The sequence below is a fragment of the Oryx dammah genome, unplaced genomic scaffold (genome assembly GCF_014754425.2).
Source record: "Oryx dammah isolate SB20612 unplaced genomic scaffold, SCBI_Odam_1.1 HiC_scaffold_13, whole genome shotgun sequence".
Lineage (NCBI taxonomy): Eukaryota > Metazoa > Chordata > Mammalia > Artiodactyla > Bovidae > Oryx > Oryx dammah.
Genome location: NW_024070197.1, coordinates 30,823,819 through 30,843,677, shown reverse-complemented (window position 1 = coordinate 30,843,677; position 19,859 = coordinate 30,823,819).

Sequence of the window (19,859 nt, the reverse complement as noted above, 5' to 3'; positions counted from 1 at the left end):
GTCGCATGGACCACCTGGGGGGACCCCAGGGACAGTGAGGACAGGCACACAGCTACCAAGCCAGCATTTAGCCACCCTCTCCCTCATTCTCCATCATGAATGCATGGGGCAGGTTCCAGCAGTAGAAACACACAGGACCACTGAGGGGGCCTAGCCCAGGAGGGAGGGAAAGCCCTCTCAGGGAGGCAACATCTGAGCTGGTGCACGGGGGACCCTGAGCGCATGCAGCAGGCGGCGAGGGAGCAAGGCAGTCATAGCCAAAGGAGTAGCTTGTGCGCATGCGCGTTAGGGCCTGTGAGACCCGGGCACCGCAGAAGGGCGTGGCCCTACAGCTGAGGGTGTGAGGAGCACTGATGGGCAGAAGCCGGAAGCCACAGTGAGAGGGAGGTTTGGTCCAAGCCCGATCCTAGCCTGGGTGTCCTGGGACCTGGCAGCGGAGAGTGGCAGTAGACAGGACCCACGCGCTGTCCGGGCCCTGGCCCTGCGATTCTGGGAGGATGTGGATTCAGACAGACGCTGTTGGGAGACAGCACTAAGGGGTGCGACTCACCTGCAGGAGCCGGGTCACTAATTCCCTGGTTCAAACTTGACCCCAGGAAAGAAAACGTCAGGAGCAACAATATAACAACTTCCCAAGTGCTTCCCAGAGGCCCATCTGCCTCCCAACTCAACTCCCTGTTTCTGGGAGAGAAGGCTTAGGCAAAGCTTATCAGAGGAGGCAGTCTTGCCCTTGCTTCCACCCATTCTTATCTCATCCCTTGACATTCCACACAGCCCATAGCCAGACTTCCTGGAGCCTGAAACTAACCTCAAAAATCCCAAATTCTGGACTCCCCCAAGCAAAGTCCAACAGGCTTGCTTTGCCTGTCTTCCCATCTTGACCTCTGCTGCCCAGACTTCACAACTCCAAAGCATGAGGCCAGTTTTCTTAGGAGGTCTCTAAGATTGGCTAGGAAAGATGACCCCTCCCACTTCAAGTGTTATCAGTTCCCGGAAAGGTAAAAAGAACTCCGAGAAAATTCACAAGCTGGAATCAAGATTGCCGGGAGAAATATCAATAACCTCAGATATGCAGATGACACCACCCTTATGGCAGAAAGTGAAGAGGAGCTAAAAAGCCTCTTGATGAAAGTGAAAGAGGAGAGCGAAAAAGTTGGCCTAAAGCTCAACATTCAGAAAACGAAGATCATGGCATCCAGTCCCATCACTTCATGGGAAATAGATGGGGAAACAGTGGAAACAGTGTCAGACTTTATTTTTCTGGGCTCCAGAATCACTGCAGATGGTGACTGCAGCCATGAAATTAAAAGACACTTACTCCTTGGAAGAAAAGTTATGACCAACCTAGATATCATATTTCTTTGCCGACTAAGGTCCGTCTAGTCAAGGCTATGGTTTTTCCTGTGGTCATGTATGGATGTGAGAGTTGGACTGTGAAGAAGGCTGAGCGCCGAAGAATTGATGCTTTTGAACTGTGGTGTTGGAGAAGACTGTTGAGAGTCCCTTGGACTGCAAGGAGATGCAACCAGTCCATTCTGAAGGAGATCAACTCTGGGATTTCTCTGGAAGGAATGATGCTAAAGCTGAAACTCCAGTACTTTGGCCACCTCATGAGAAGAGTTGACTCTTTGGAAAAAACTCTGATGCTGGGAGGGATTGGGGGCAGGAGGAGAAGGGGATGACAGAGGATGAGATGGCTGGATGGCATCACGGACTCGATGGATGTTAGTATGAGTGAACTCCAGGAGATGGTGATGAACAGGGAGGCCTGGCGTGCTGCAATTCATGGGGTCACAAAGAGTTGGACACAACTGAGCGACTGAACTGAACTGAACCCTGAAGTTCTTTTTAACATTAATACTTGAGATTTTTTTAATGCTGCACCCCAGCCACGGAATCTGAGAATGTCTGCTACTACCTGGCATCACTCGCTACAAACTCAGGGACTCTCTCGGCTTTAGATCTTGAACACAAGTCCCGAAACTAGCAGTGAGAGAGTTGGTCTTGGCCAGGCCTGAGATGTGAGGCATGGGGACCTGCTGGATGGAGGATGACCCACAGTGGAAGGCAAGGCTCCTGGAGGCAGGTTAGAGCTGCACATAAGAGGGCCACACCTCGGAGAAAGAAAAGGAGGATGACAGGGGTGCCCCAAATTTGCCATCATGGCTAGCCTTGGTGACCAACACAGAAAACAACGGTCAGATTCACCCAGTGTGTCCGCTACCCGTGCACAGAGTACCCTCTGCCAGGCACATCACACCCCCACCCCACACAGAAATCTCTTCCTTCAAGATGTAGCTCAAGGGCCACTTCCTTGAGACGCTCTCATGATGCCTCCAGACCCAGTTATCTGTCCTCTCTCTGCACCTACACACCACACGCAGCCTCCTCTACAGAAGTCAGCATCAGTTGAGACGTCTAACCTCTATCCCCTCAAATATGGGCCACAGACTACTTCCTGCAGGCCCCCAGACTTACTCTTTGTTGCATCCTCAAGACTTGTTATGGAGCCTTGGTGCTCAGCAAATTGAGGGGACAGGGGAAGAAGAAAGAGAAAGAAGGAAGGAAGGGAGGTAAGGATGCGTTCAAATGATGAATATTTGTAATTTAAAAGAAAAAAACAACAACATATGAACAGCATCTTTTACCTCCTTGTCAACATTCCATTTGGAAATCTTTATCACTGCTGAGCTTGCTCTCCAGCATCCAGGAGATGCTCAAGGACCCTCCTGACGCCTCCCTCCCAAGAGGAAGGGCACTGGTGAAGGCCAAGGTCTCTGCAGTGTTCACAGGGAGGTTGTCTGTGTATAAGGATAGACGTTAAAACCTTGGAGGAGGCCCCTCCTGCCCCTTTAAAAGCAAAGAGGAGACAGAGGGGGGCCCCTGGAAGTGAGTGCAGCTCACAACCAGCTACCTCTGTGCTCAGCAAAGAACCCTTCCACACTCACAGGGCCCCACCTCGAAGGCATGGAGACCAGGGCCTGATATTACCATGACAGTGCCTTCCCTTCAGCATCTGTGACCCCTGAGGTCACCAGGGTAATGGGATGAGACAAGACAAGGCTGAGTCTCAGCAGGTGGCATGTTTCCTGCCTACCTGAAAGGCGACACACTGCCTGAAGCCCAGCTCTGGTTGGGAGGATGGCTGACGTTATGTCAGAATCCTCTCTCTCTCACGACTTTACCCCTCCCCAGGTTTTCTCTGAGATTAGCTCCCCTCCTATCACCGTTGCAACTCACATCCCCTGGTAAGGTTCAAGGAGCAATGAGAGCAGGAGAGAGGGCGTCAGGAGCAGCAATGGGAGAAGGAAACACACAGGCGTGCAGCCTCCTCAACCAGCACCCACCCTCACCCTCCAAGGGCCCACCTGGTGATCTGACCTTTTCCTGTGGGTTCTTGGCACCTTGGACCACATAGCACCCTCCCATGAACTGGGAAGGCGTTCCCTCTCCTTAATATCCCCAGTTATCTATGGAGGGTGACTCTGGAGGGAAAGCTGTTCAGGGCTCCTGCATAAATAAGTCCTAGAAGCTGAGCGCTGGGTTGCTCTAATTAACACATCTTCTCCAACCATCCTCTCCCACCAGGTGAGGCCTCACCTCTCTGTCAAAATACACGTGCTGATTTCTTTAGCAGTAAGACCCAGTGAAGACAGCACTCCCATGCTGCCTTAGAACACAACCCCTGCTCATCACGTAGGTCTCCATAGTTCAGAAATGTTTCTGACTTATTGATCCTGGATATGGAGAAATTCCCAAGAAATAACCCTTTGCTAAGATTTTAGGCAAAGCCTCGATGCTTTCAAGGGGCTCTTCAAATGACAGTTCATCCCAGGAGGAAATTTCTGAGGCCCAGCATCAGAGAATGATGGGTCAGTGACAGTTATATGCCAGCCCCACCCCAGCAAGCACTCTGGGTTGCCCTGGTGACATGAAGGTCAGAAGCAGCATGAGGGAATAAAGTGCTGCAGTGGGTGAAGAGGTTTCTTAGATAAACCTTAGTGAGACATCAACAACTCATCTTTCACACCGCTGTCAACATTCCAAGATAACCGCTCTCCTAAGGCTGTGAGAGAACCACCCCTCTCTAGGCCCCTTTCCTCTGCATTTAACTCAAGGACCACAGAAGACACTGTCTCACTAGAAAAGGCTCTGGAACACATGTGGGGTCCATAATGACTCTTTCATGAGTGTCAATAGATAAAGCAAATCCTACAATTTTCAGAGGTGTCCTTGTATTAATAGATGTGGAGAAAATTACAGGAGCCTTGTTCTGTGGCTGCCAAGCTTCTGAGACCAGTTGGGCTGCAGGCATTTACTGCAAGAGGTGGTGGCTCTGCAGGGCAAGGAGACAGGTCTGGGTCTGACCTGGAGACCACAGGGATGGGGCGTGAGGCAGTGGGGTGTGGGCCTGCCCAGATGTCAGGTCCGACTCTCCAGCAGGTGCTTCGCGGAGCTGTTGTATTTCTGTGTGAGTGAGAATCTGCAGGCCACAGCTCCCCCAGGCACCCAGATCCCCATTAGAGAGGGCCACTCAGGGATGCGGCCCAGGCCTCCTCTTCTCTTTCCATCAGAGACAAGGCTAAGAGTCACTTCTCCATCAACTGCTGTGATACTGAAAAGCTGTCTGGGTTCAGCACCCAGGATCTCACTGGACCCCCAGGAAAAAGTGGGTTGGCCTTGTTCTCTGAGGTCAGTGGTTTTCAAACTGCTCTAAAGACTCCTGAAAGTACCCCCTTCACCACCCCAGACAGGCTGAAGAGAGGGAAGTAGCAGGGGGCGAGAGCTGGCAGACCCCAGCCCCCTTCCACCACTCACCTTGCTTTTCTGCATCTTACACACTGAATATGTCTGCAGGGGATTTTTGTTTCAAAAAACTAAATGCTACTACCTTAAAAAGAAGATAGGAAATCCAAGTTTTAGATTTCCAAAGGAAAACAATGAGCCCTTCTGGTTTTTACTGTCCTTTGAGCATTAGGGTTTTGTGATTGCATTGTTTTTTCTTCCTTATTATTATTTTTTAAAATTATGAAAGCTGGGCCATAGACCAGTCTCTGCAGACTGTCCCAAACTCAGGCCTGGGCTCTGCAGGCTGATTCACGGTCACATAATGATTTGTGTGCAAAATGTCTGCCCTTGGCAATTGTGGCTTAACTTCTCTGGAAGACAGTCCTAACCCGTGTGTGTGTGTGTGTGTGTGTGTGTGTGTGCACGCGCATGTGCGCACATACACACTCAGTATGTGCGCAGTGGTGGTAGGGAGTCCATACTTTAGGAGTATCTACTTGAACATTCTCCCTGTGTCTCCCCAAGTTGTTCCCTGAATTCTCTCGGAGTTCCAGAAATCCTCCCCAATTCATGGAGCCAGTCCTGGTCTGGGAAAGAATGAGAAGGGTCTCCTGCCCATTGTCCTTGAGGCCCACGAGGCAGACCTGGAGCTGCCTAGAAAATTATGGAGAGGTTCCCTGAGCCCCAGGGGAAGGAAGACCCTGTGTCAATGAGCGCTGTCGGGAAACAAAGGCAAGAGAGTTCCTTTGCACAGAGACTTGACTCCTCCCCGCTCCTGACCCAGGGCCCTGTCTGCCCCTGCCACACCTCATTAGCTGACAGTGTGGTGAGGGAGGCAAGGATAGATCTGAGGGGATCCAAGGGACCTCCCTGGTGGCTGAGATGGTAAAGAGTCTGCCCACAATGCAGGAGACCTGGGTTTGATCCCTGGGTCAGGAAGATCTCCTGGAGAAAGGAATGGCTACCTCCTCCAGTATTCTTGCCTGGAGAATTCCATGGACAGAGGAGCCTGGTGGGCTATAGACCATGGGGTCGCAAAGAGTCAGACACGACTGACTCACTTAACATGTCTTCTTCAAGGAGGCAGAGGGATTCTGCCTCTCCAGCTCAGGCTCCTGTTGACCAGAGAGCAGCCAGACTCCCACAAGAGACAGAAGAGGCGCTAAAGAAGGGGCTCACCCCAGGGAGATGCGGGAGCCAGATGGGGCTTCCTGCCATGATGTCTTGAACCTAGCGCTGCCCGGACTGCTGGGCAAAGAGCCCTGCACCTCCATTCCTGGCCAGGTCCTCGGCCCCATCCAGGGGCAGGCTCGGGCTCCCCAGGAGCCCACGCACGTTCAAAGGAAAGTCTTGTGTGGGAGAGGAGTGTGAATGTGAATTTTGGCAGCACTGCTGGTGTGTGTGTATGTGTGCGTGCGTGTGCGCATATCTTTGTTTCCCAAAATACACAGGGGAAACGCGCCAGGATAAAACTAGACTCTGAAACAAATGAAGCAGGAGTGGCACTGCCTCGCATGCAGGTGGGAGTGACTGTCCCACGTTACCTGGTCACTTTTCAGAAGACAGAGCAAATGCTTCCCCAGGAGAAGACTGGTCGGGGGAAGGGCCAGAACTGCCACAGCCCAGCCTCCGACTCTGGGGAAGCGCCTCCAGGCAGCAGAGTTGGTGGGTGCCAGACAGGCACCATGCCCTCGGTCACCAAAGAAACCTGTCCCCACTGGGCCCCGCATGGGGCAGCACAGCTGGGACCCTGCAGCTCCCTACACAGACTGGAATCTCTGCTCCTCCGGGCACTGTAGAGACATCCCCCAGGGGCCTTTTCTATTTCTAATCCAGAGGCCCTTTGATAAATGAGAGGCTAGAGAAACAAGTAAATGGAGGCTTCCTGCTGGGAGCTGAGGACTCTTTCCCACCCAGGAGTCCTGATTTGCATCAAGGTCAGTGTCAGCCTCAGCCCTGGTGAAACCATTAGGAAAGATGGACTCACAGAAAACATGTTTTCATTCATCAAATGAGCCAGCAAATCTTCATGGAAAAGAAAGTAAATGGAGCCATCCATTCATTCATGAAATCCATTTACCAAAGGTCTGGTATTTTCGAGATTCTGTGCCAGGCCTGGGGGATATAGTGGGGACTGAGATACTCAGTCCTGGCCCCTGTGTTGGAGAAGCAGGTTTCTACATCATTGGATGGATATTGGTGACATTTTCTGGACTGGGACGCTAAAGAAGACCTATCATCTTGGGAAAGGAAGGAGTTGGGTTTTGTCATGGACACACTGAGTTTAAAGAGCCTGTAAGATGCTCAAGCAGAATGACCAAGCAGGTTCGGGGTCTGAGCAGAGCAGAGAGGACAGAGCCAGGGAGGCTGTGAGAGTCCTGAGAATCAGTGGTGGGGAGACTCTGCAGTGGTGAGCATCCCTGGGAGAGCACAGATAGCAAACCTGAAACACGAGTGCTCCTGGGATAGAAGAGGGAAGTGAAAAGTCTGAGAAGGCATGTCTGAAAAGCCAAGAAGAAACCCGAGAGGGCTCTAGGAGGAGGGAAGGATCATCTGAGTCCATGAGTGCAAAGAAGTCAAGTAAGATAAAGACGCTGGGGTCTTTATTAGGGTCACTGGAGACCCTAATGAGAAGAATGTCAGTGCTGTGCTGAGGACAGGGTCCAGCTCTAGTGGACTGAGTGCGAGATGGAGAGCTAGTGGGGTCAAGGAGGAATCATGGGTGGGTTTTGTTAGGATGCAAAGAGTTGGCATGGTTCATGGTTGATGAGAAGGATAGCAAGTTAAGAAGAGAGAAAGGTCGCAAAAGAAAAAGATGGCCAAGCCCCGGCAGAGAGAAGATGCTATTTGGCCTATGTCAGAAAGGAGGCGAGATGGTGTGGTGTAGAGAGCCCAGAAGCTCTTGTTTACTGTAAGGAGGCATTCCTCACCAAGGCCTGGGACAGAGGAAGAACTGGGGCAAATGAAGACTTTCCAAGGGCAGGTTACCTGCCCATGGTACAGAGCTAGATCATCCAAACCCAGACCCATGTGGCCCTAGAATCTGTGCTCTGAATTCCACACACACACACCCTCCCCCCGGGAAAAAGGATAGCTTAGTGTCCCCTCTGGATCATTTTTCTAAGTTTCCTTTTGAAAGTCTTTTTGGGGGCAGAAAAGGAAGGGAGAAATGCCAGGCCAGCTCTGTCATTCTGCTCCAGCTCTGAGGAGGGGAGGAGCCAGGGGAATTAACACGGCTTCTAGCGTTTCCTTAGAACAGGCCGGGAGTCTGCGGGGCCCTTCCCCTACAGATGATAAAGCAATTCATAAACACAAGACATGCAGGGGAGAGAGCACTGAATCTCGGGGGCCCTGCTAATTAAAAAGCCCCGTATTACATTACTTCCTCAAGGACTCATCTTCTAATTTTTAGGATTATGGTACATTGATTAATTTATACAAGTTTTTAATCCCTCTGTGCTTAATGAAGTCCAGGAACATGGGAACAGGAGCATAATTGAGCTTCATATTATTTTATTAGGGAGAATGATGGCCCAATGTCTGGCAGAGACATTTTGTGAGGGTGGAGAGGCAGTGCACGTGCTATTAACCCATTGCTTCCCAAATGCCTTCATGGATATGCCTTTGGGGCAGACATGGAGGGAGTTAACCCTTCTAAGCCGTGCTGTTCTGTGGCTCCTGGTGGCTTGTATGGAAAAGCACCTCCTCTTTGGCATGGCGTGCTGTGCCCACCATGGCAGGACCACCTTCCATGTCTGGTCCCCACACTTCCACCACCCACCTGCCCCAGACTGTGCCATCTGCCCCTGACACAGGCTCACCTCTTGATTCAGGTTCAAGCTCCACCTCCTCTGGGGATCCTTCTCTGAATGAGAAGTTCATCTGGAGCAGAAAACCCTGCATCTCCTGTGCTCCCCAGATTTTTCCAAATCAAGAGTGCTCCCAAGTTTCCTGCAGGCCTGAGAACCTAGGTCTCAGTCTTGGGAGCTTCTAGCTTAAGGGAATTTATTTAGTTATTTCAGATGACTCCAAGACCAAAACCTTCACAGTGAACAAAGTGGCTGAGGAATGGGGTGGACAGGTGACAGGTTGGGGACACCTCCTCCCTAGGGCCCCACTTCCCCATCATCAGGGTTTGAAGAGGCCTGAACTCAGGGCCACCTCATGCAAAGAGTTGACTCATTGGAAAAGACTCTGATGCTGGGAGGGATTGGGGGCAGGAGGAGAAAGGGACGACCAAGGATGAGATGTCTGGATGGCATCAAGGACTCGATGGACATGAGTGTGAGTGAACTCCGGGAGATGGTGATGGACAGGGAGGCCTGGCGTGCTGCAATTCATGGGGTCGCAAAGAGTCGGACACGACTGAGTGACTGAACTGAACTGAACTGAACTGAACTCAGGGCCAGCGGACTTGAGCTCCTACCCTGGCTCTGCTTTTAAGCGTGTGTGACCCTGAACGAGTTCCCTTCTCTAGGCCTTGTTTTCCCCAGCTGTGAACTCAGGCAAGCGATATAATTCCAGCTCCGGGGACCTTCTCCCACAAGATATTCAAGAATTCCAGAACCGGCTTCTGGTCCAGGGCCCTGGAGTTTGGGTCCCACACCCTCTAGAGGCCAGAACTGGAGTTGCAGGTGTGAAACCAAAGGAGAAGGCTTCCAGGTCGTCCATAGTCTGAAAGATTCCAAGAAGAATCCTTCACCCCAGAAGGCTGACCCAGCTCTGGTTCCTAAGGAAGCAGAACCCAAACTGTGAGTTTCATTTTGATTATTTCTCTATCAATTCATCCTGCTGGAAAGACACAAATTTCACTCTGTCTCTGCCTCTCTCCTCCCCATGGAGAAAAAAGATGGTTCATTAAAGACAGCTTCAAATCAATGAGAAGATAACGGGGATTTCCTGAGGTCTTGGTGTCCCTAAAATCACAGCCTCAAGGCAGCTCACAGTTCATCAGGGAGAATAAGAGTAGAAATGGCAGCTTAGCCTCTCTCGGAAACTTTCTTCAAGCAAAGTTGGCTGCCTGCATAGAAGCCTCTCTGAAACAGGAGGGAAGGGGCCAGGGAGCAACCTTTGAAAGAATGACGTAGCCTGAGGGCACAACATAAGCTGATGAGAACCAAATGGGTCCAAGATGGCAGATGAGTCAACTTCCACTAGACTTTGAGCCTCATGGAGGCTCACTGTAACACACCGGCAAGCTAAATGACACCTGTCACAGGTGCCATGACAACTCCAAGGACAACCATCAGAGACCAAAAAGTGGGTAGTGGAACTTCCAATTCCTAGAACTCTCCACTCCACCCCTGGTGGTGCTAATGGTAAAGAACCTGCCTGCCAACACAGAACACAGATGTAAGAGATGCGGTTTCAATCCCTGGGTTGGAAAGATCCCCCGGAGAAGGGAATGGCAACCCACTCCGGTATTCTAGCCTGGAGAATCCATGGACAGAGGAGCCTGGGGGGGTTATGGTCCATGGGGATTGCAAAGATTCAGACACAACTGAAGCCACTGAGCACACCCCACAATAGTTGGATTAATCCATCCACTCATTAGCCTATGAAATCACCCAGCCTATAAAAGCCAACCACACCACATTTTGAGGCCACTCTCACTTTTGGAGATGGAGTATGTTTCTCTCTAAATAAATCCACTTCTTACCTATCACTTTGTCTCTCATTGAATTCTTTCTGAGATCAGACATCAAGAACCTGAGCTTTGTTAGGTTGTGAAACCAGGTATGTAATCTCAGTTGGAAGACCATGGGTTTTGTCCCATGGGTTCAAGTCCCAATCTGAGGTGAACGGTGTCATCTCCATGGGTTTTTTTTTTTTCAAGGAAACTGATGGCTGTCTAAAATGATCCTGCTGTGAGATGGGTGAACAAGGAACTTGGTGCTTGTCTTGTGAGAGTATCCATTCTCTTGTGAGAGAATCCATTCCCGGAACACGAGTCAAGGTCAAGTAGTTCTATGCCTTTGTTGTGCAGATGAGGAAACTGAGACAGAGAGAGAGAGAAAATAGCTATGGTTGAAGAGATCTCAGGTCTTTGACCCCCCAAAACCCTGCTACTTCCTACTCCTGAAAAGTTTCTGAATGGGGATCTTGAAATAAATTAGACCTTCATCTACAGCATGCTATGTCCAAAGGGAAACACAGAATATCCAGCAAAGGGCTAGAGGGGACATTTATCCAAATGACCATCTTCTGATCAAGGGTTTGATCTCCACCCAGGGTTCACAAATGGATTCCAGGATTTTCTGTCATTATAATAATAAAACTGTCTGTTTTGATTTTATCCCTTAAAAAGCAACAATCAAAATTATCAGTCAAGGGACTTCCCTGGTGATCCAGTGGTTAAGACTCCACGCTGCCAATTCAAGGGGTGTGGGTTCAATCCCTGTTTGGGGAACTAAGATCCAATATGCTATGTGGTGCAGCAAAAGAAAAAAAAATTAATTAAAAAAATTATCAGTCAAATGTGGGAGTGTTTTTCTTTAAAGCAGCTGGCCAGGGAGTCCTGTGCAGAGGTCAGCAGAGGCCAACTGGACCTGAGGTCAAACACCAGGCAGAGGTCGAACACCAGGCCCTCTCACCCTGGCATGTGGAAACGTGAGAGCAACGTAAAGGGAGGCAATCCTGGAAAATTCACCTTCAGACCATCTCAGCCAGATCTAGAAACTGTGTTCATCTGAACAAAATTCTAAAGGAACTTATCAAGAAGTCTCCACAACTTCAAAAGTCATTTTCTAAAGAGGAAAGAGAGTAACCATTCTGTCCAACTGACTTTTTATACTTATTAGAAATAAAAAACATCTACGGCCCAAAGTGTCTTATTAGTAGAGGCAGGCTTACAAACCCTCTCTCTTACCATGTTTTGGAAACAGGACACAATTTACTTTTAAGAACAATTTTAAGAGAAATTTCAGGCATGTTAAATGTCAGGTCTTAAAAACAGTGTATGCCTATTTCTTATGCTGCAATGTATTGTTAAATTTTGGATCCCATTAAATATGCAATTAGGTCCCAAATCTAAACATGATATCAAATGTCAATTTTTAATCTCAGTTCAGTTCAGTCACTCAGTCATGTCCGACTCTTTGCGACCCCATGAATCGCAGCACGCCAGGCCTCCCTGTCCACGCCAGGCCTCCCTGTCCATCACCAACTCCCAGAGTTCACTCAGACTCACGTCCATTGAGTCAGTACTCTTGCCTGGAAAATCCCATGGACGGAGAAGCCTGGTGGGCTACAGTCCATGGGGTCACGAAGAGTCTGACTCGACTGAGCATCTTCACTTTCACTTTTCACCTTCATGTATTGGAGAAGGAAATGGCAACCGACTCCAGTGTTCTTGCCTGGAGAATCTCAGGGTTGGAGGAGCCTGGTGGGCTGCTGTCTGTGGGGTTGTACAGAGTTGGACATGACTGAAGCAACTTAGCAGCAGCAGAAACAGCTGTGCTGCACAGTCAAAAAGAAAAAAAGTATACCACTGGTGCAGGCATTCATTGGAAGGTGGCTGAGCTCACGTATCAGGTCAACCATATGAATACCCATTCCACCTTGCCTGTTGCAGAATCCAAGAGGCTGTTACACCTTACTCACCGACATCTGTTTTATAAGGTAAAATGTACAGGGCATGATGTTTTGAAAGGACAGGTTCAAAATTCCATATTAAATTTGACCTAGTGGTTAAGAGCACAAATTCTACCACCCCTTGAGCAAGAATCCCCTCATCTATAAAATGGAGATAATGGTCTCCAATGTGAGAATTAAATGAGATTAAAATATGTAAAATGTTTAGAGAAAGGCTTGGTTTCTGCTGCTATTAATGCTGCCTTGTAGCATTGTTTAGTACTATTATTATCCTGCTTCAATCACTTTTATTAAGATGACTAGGTGTTTTACAGCTTAGTTTGTAAACAGGAGTCATCCCTTGTTTGTAGGACTTAGGACAATTTTCGGTTTCTGCCTAATGCTCTTAGGTGATTTCCTAGTTTTTTTTTTTTTTTTTTTTAAAATTAAAAAAATTTTTTTCAATAACAAAAAAAAAAAAAAAGAATTTTAAATAAAAGAAAAAATTCAGTTCTTCCCCACAGAAAGCTCCCAGCCCTGCCTGGTCTCAGAGGAAGATCTGGTGCTCAGTTTGCAACTATCTTTCAACAGAAATGATCCCATTTTGCAGATGGATGAGAAAACTAAGGCACAGAAAAGAGAATTTTGCCCAGTGTTGCTCAGCCAATTGGTGACGGAGCTGGTGCTAGAACACAGATCTCCTGACTCCCCAGCAATGTGAAAAGGAATTCAAGGTCCTGCTTCCTCTACAGATAGTGAGTTCTCCATCACTAGAAGCAATCAAAAACCAAGGCTCACCTCCCAGAACAGCTACAGTAAAGATTCCCTCTCCATGCATGAAATGCCCTCTAAAGATTTCCCTAATGTTGTGATTCTATAATATAATGCTAGATTTACCAGACTTTAAAAAACCAATCATAATGACAACACCTCCTGACAAAGTGTAAAAATTTGGAAGAGAAGAAAAAGATCTCATTTACAGTGAAGAGAAAAGGAAAGAACTGTAATCATGGCAGAAATAAATCTTCTCAAGACAGAAAGCTCTGAAAGAAACATGATTAAATTCTGTGCTTCCTGCTCCACCCCTTTTCCTTCAGTGGCTTTGCGTGTGTGTGGAAAGAATACTTAATGTGAGACCTACCCTCTTAACCAAATTTTAACTGTACCATGTATTGTTGACTACAGGTTCAACGACGTACAGCAGATCTTTAGAGCTTATTCATTTTGCTTGACTGAAATAGACAAGATGCAGAAACAGACTAAATGTCCAATGTCACACAATGACATTCCTCTGTGTGTCTGAATATATATGTTCACATACACACACACACACACTTACATACACAAGAGTATTACGCATCCTTTAAAAAGAAGGGAATACTGCCATCTGGGACAACATGCATGAAACTTAAAGACATTATGCTAAGTGAAAGAAGTCAATCACAGAAAGACAAATACTGCCTGATTCCACTCACATGAGATATCTGAAATAGTCAAATTCATAGAGCCAATGGGTGCAACGTGGGTAGGGAACCCAAAGAGGCAAATAGAAAATATAGCATGGCTCCGTACTGCAATTATCTAAAGGGAGGGGGAGACTCTATCCTCTCTGCAGCTAGCTATTGGAGGGTATGTGCTTTCAAGGAATGTAAGGCACACCCTTCTCTCTTTAGAACCTGGAGTGGGAATGGCTGCCATCTTCTTTGCACAAAGTGTCCCTTTTCATGGTTACAGAAAGCAACATGGGGCACAGGTTTATGATTCCTCATTTTCAACTGAGGAGACAAGCTCAGAGAAGTCAAACCACTTGCCTAAAGTCCAAAAGCCTTGACTCCCCAGTGATTACCAACTGGGCTCCACAGAGATGCTAAGGAGAGACCAGAGAGCTAGAGACAGCCTCCAAGGGCGAGGCCCCTTCATCCGAGAGAAGCCAGAGACCACTCACACTCAGCCACCCTCCAATCTGCCCTGGCTTCCCAAACCATTCAACCCCACTGGCGCTGGTATAGACAAACTAGAGCGTCTGGTGCCAGGAAATCATAACAGAAACCATCCACAAAAAGTTCTAGCTCTGCTTCTTGGTCTTCTGGAAGCAAAAGAGACAAGAAAAGAAGGAACATTTGATAAAGAGGCCCTCACTCCTGGAGAACCTGAACAGGGCTTCATGGATATGGACAAGGAGGCAGGTCTAGGAAGACACAGGGACACATCATAAAGTAATATGGAATCACAGTAAGGAAGCCATTTCTTCTTCAGGAGTCTCTTGTGTTGTTTTTAAGTATATTAGGATATGTTTCAGTTCAGTTCAGTTCAGTCGCTCAGTCGTGTTCGACTCTTTGCAACCCCATGGACGGCAGCACACCAGGCCTCCCTGTCCATCACCAGCTCCCGGAGTTTACCCAAGTCATGTCCATCCAACCATCTCCTCCTCTGTCACCCCCTTCTCCTCCTGCCTTCAATCTTCCCCAGCATCAAGGTCTTTTCCAATGAGTCAGCTCTTCGCATCAGGTGGCCAAAGTATTTGACCTTCAGCTTCAATATCAGTCCTCCCAATGAACACTCAGGACTGATCTCCTTTAGGATGGACTGGCTGGATCTCCTTGCAGTTGAGGGGACTCTCAAGAGTCTTCTCCAACACCACAGTTCAAAAGCATCAGTTCTTCGGCGCTCAGCTTCCTTTATAGTCCAGCTCTCACATTCATACATGGTATGTTTAAGATACACAAAAAGGTGTAAGAAATACTACCCAGTCACTCAGATATCTATTATCCTACTTAAGAAATCAAACTTTATTAGTATAGCTGAAGTCCCCTGCCGCTGCCCCCAGTTCATCACTCTGACCTTACCTCCACCCCCAAATGAACTGCTCTCCTGAACTTGGTGTCTATCATCACATGCACCTCTTCATACTTTACCATATACACTTGTGCCCCAATAGGATAAATACAGATATATAAAAAAGAGATTTATTTTGAAGGATTGACTCATGGAAATAGGGAGACTGACAAGTCCCTCCATCTGCCATCTGTAAGCAGGAGACTCTGGAAAGCCATCAAGGTAGTGCTGATCCAAACCAGAAGGCCTGAGAACCAGGAGAGACAACCGTACCCCTCAGTCCAAGTTTGACGGCCTGAGAACCAGGAACACTGATGTCAAGGACAGGAGAAGACAGAGTAGATTCTCCTTTCCTCTGCCTTTTTATTCTCTTCTGGCCCTCAGTGGATTAGATGATGCCCACCCACTTTGGTGAGCACGCTTCTTTATGCAGTCTGCTACTTCCCAGGTGGCACAATGGTAAAGAACCCATCTCATACAGACAAGTTCTTCTTCAATGTATTTCTTCACTCAACCTCATGTTGGTGGAACTCATCCATGTTGACAGATATCACTTTAGTGGACTCACTCTCATTTCCTTAGAGAAGTTGGCCCATGTGTCAAATCCACTAGCCATGTTTTCATACCGTTATCGGAACACATCACGCTTGTTCATGTAAGTATTGTCTATAAATGCTTCCCACTACAACAACAGGGTTGAATAGCTATGATAGAGACTGCATGCCCTTCAAAGCCTAACACATTTTCTATCTGGCCCTTTATAGAAAAGGTTTGCTGACCCCTTCTGCAGAGTATTCCATTATGACAATTACTCAGCTAATTTATTCATTGTTTTATGGTTGGAGACTCAGGGTGTTTCAATTTGATGCTGTTGTACACTGTGGTCAGGAATTGTCTTGCACACATTTGTGAACTCACGTGACAGTTTTTCCAGTTTCCATCTAAGGATGGAATAACTAGGCCTAAGGGTTTATGCATGTTACACTTTTCTGAAAATTTACAATTTTTTTTTCCCCTAATTGCTTTTACTAATTTATACTCCCAGCAGTGATGTAAAACAGTTCTGTGGCACCAGATTCTCAACATTTGGTACTGGAGCACACTGCTGTTGTTGTTCTTCTGATGAGTATGAAAGAGTATCTTATTACAGTTTCCATCTGCATTTTTTTCTGATGACTTGTGAGCTTGAGCTGTGTTTGCTTATCAGCTGTTTGTGTTCTTCCCTAGTTTGCCCATTCGTGCCTTTGGCCCACTTTTCCACAATGGTGTTTGTTTTCTAGCTGATTTACAGCAGTTCTGTCCACATTCTCCTGTCCTTTATTCGTAATATTATTGCAAGCATCTCCTCCTAAGCAGTTGGCTGCTCACTTTCAAAGGTGTCTTTTAATACTAGAGGCTTAAAATAAATATTTGTTAATACAAACTTTTGACCTTTTTTATGGCTTGGGCTTTGATGCCTTGTAGCATAAGCATACGTGTGTGTGTGTATGTGTGTATGTATATATGTGTGTGTGTGTGTATGTATATATATATATGTGCTTGTGTATATGTGTACATATATATGTATGTATGTATATGTGTATACATACACACACACACACACACAGGGGCTTCCCTGGTGGTAAATAATCTTCCTACAATAAATACTGTAGGTTTGGTTCCAGACCACCTCAATAAAGTGAATATCACAATAAAGTGAGTCACACAAATATTTTGGTTTTCCAGTGCACCTAAAAGTTATGTTTACACTATACTACAGGCTATTACATGTGTGATAGTATCATGTCTTAAAATGTATATATATACATTCCTTAATTTAAAAATGCTTTATTGTTAAAAAAAATGTTAACTGAGCCATCATCAAATCATAATCTTTTTGCAAAATAACATCAAAGATCACAAACATGACAACAAATGTAAATAATAATGAAAACTTTTGAAATATTGTGAGAATTATCAAAATGTGACAGACATAAAATAAGCAAATGCTGTTGGATAAATGGTGCCAATAGACTTGCTCAGCACAGGGTTGCCCCAAATCTTCAATTGTAAAAAGCACATCATCTGCAAAGCTAATGCACGATAAAATGAGGTTTGCCTGTATGCATGTTTAACTTAAGGAAATAAAGACAAAATGTTTTCTAAAATTATTATCCCAACAGGGCAATGTCCCAGAGATCCTAAGGCCCAAGATCCACTCTGATACTAGATATTTTCACACTTTTAATTTTGCCAATTAAGTGGATAAAATTAATCTCATTGCAACTTTAATTTGCATTTCCCAGATCACTGATGTTAAAGAAATGTGAAATATCTCCACATATATATGGGCCTTCTATGTAGTCCTTTATGAAGACTGTTAGTTCATGTCCTTTATTACCCATTTTAATTTGGTAGTTTGTAGTTTCCTTTTTGATTTATAAGCTCTACTTCATATTCTTGATACTAAATCATTTTAGGCTGTGCATACTGCAAATATCTTCTCCCAGTTTATAACTTGTCTTGTCATTTGCTTTAAGATGTCTGTTGAAAAACCAAAGTTCTCAGTTTTAATAAAGTCACGTTACCAATCCTTTTTCAATACTCAGTGCATTTTGTATCTTGTTGAGAAATCTTTTTCTACCTCTAAGGATACCCAAGGTAAACTATTGCATAGGTACAACAGGAGACAGTACAAAAATGCTTATCACAGTATCATTCATAAAAGCAAACATCCTAAAAACAACCAAATGCCTATCACTGGGAGAGCAAATAAAATGGGAGATATTCACACATGAAATATTATAAAACAATCTAACTAACTACTGTGCAACATAATTATATGGAAAAATCTTAGCAATATAATATAAAATAAAGTAATTCCCAGAAGATTGAAAACAGCATGATACCTTTTTAGAAAGTTAAAAACAATTAAACAAAAACATACACTTTTAGGAAAACTTATTGGAATAAAACTATATAAAGAGAAAATAAACAGAATAACGGGCATATGGTTCAGAATGATGGTTTCCTTGGGAAATAGAGACAAGGGGATGGGATGCAGCGGGCATCCTTTTAGGTTATTATCTCAAGGCCCTAGTTTTTGTTTTAGGTGGTGGTTTCATAGGTGCTTATTGCACTATTAGTAATAGCTGAATGTAACAAAATAAAAGCAAACCAGAACAAGAATGATAAACCAAGGATTATAATTAATCCAATTTTGTGCACCTCAAATTAAAAAAAAAAATTCCTACACTGAGCTCATGAAGATATCCTTCTAAATCATCACTAAAGGCTTTTTAAGTTTTGTTTCTTAGGTGTTTTATTCACCTGGAATCTATTTTTCTGTATCTGATTGTTTGGGTATGGATAGTCAGTCACCCCCACATCATTCACCGGTCTGCTATGCCATCTCGGTCACTAGCAGGTTTGTGCAGGTGCTTGTCTGGACCCTCTCTTCTGTTCTGTTTATTTATCTGGCCCCATAAGAATATTATACTTTCTTAATTACGAAAGCTTTATAACAAGTCTTGGTGTCTGACAGAGTGAATATTCACCTTATTCTTCTCCAAGTGTCCAAAAGCTGTTCTTTGCCCTTTGTTATCCTATATCCAATTTAGAATAAGCCCAAGGAGTTCCACAAATACCTTGTTAGGAGTTTTATTGGAACTGTTACTAAATTTACAAGCTAATTTTGGAAGAGCCAACATCTGGCCTGCCGTCTACGGGGTTGCACAGAGTCGGACACGACTGAAGTGACTTAGCAGCAGCAGCAGCATCTTTTCAATATAGAGTTCATATTATCCTTGAACATGGTATAGCTCTCTGGTCATTTAGGTTTTCCTTAAGTGTTATTTTCTTTCCTAGATCTAATACAGCTTCCATTACATTTACTCCTAGACGTGTTACTCTTGTGCTGCTATTGTAAGTAGTGTTTTAATGGCTTCTTGCTAATGGACATGATACAATTGATTTTGGGATATTGATCTTATATCCAACAAACTTAATGAATTCTCATTAACTCTAGCTATGATCTTTAAAGACTCTTGGGTTTTCTTTATAGATAATCACGACTGTGCATAAAAATGGTAGTCCTGTTTCTTTTTTCCAATCCTTATGCCTTCTGTATCATATTCTTCTTTTACTATACTGGTTTAGACTGGCAATATAATAGTGAAAAGAAAAGGTTAAAAGAAGACATCCTTGCTATCTTAACTTTAAAATATATGTATATTTATTTATTAAGTATGGGTTTTAAGAAAACAGATTTTTACGTATATACTTTGTCAGTTTAAAGAAGCTCCCCATCACAGTGGCTGTAGAAGCAGAGAAGAGAGCGTGACTGTATGTCCCAATTTGCCAAATTTATAGCTGTCATCCTAGGATAATCAGTCATAGTGCCCCCTTTCATCCTCAAAAGGGTTTTAGTTTGGACAATGGATTATATTCTCCCTCTGATAGAGGGGGTGATAGGTTATGGTGATGCTAGTGAGGCAATCTGACCACTGATTATAGGATGAACAAGAGGACCTGACAGCCTGGAGTTTCTGGAATGTTCTTTGCCTAACTGGGAAGCTCCCAACCTCATGTAACAAAGCAATCACTATCTACTCCTCCTCTCTGCAAATTCATGAGGTGACATGCTCCAGGGACAGCCTCGACATCACCCAATTTGCCACACAAGA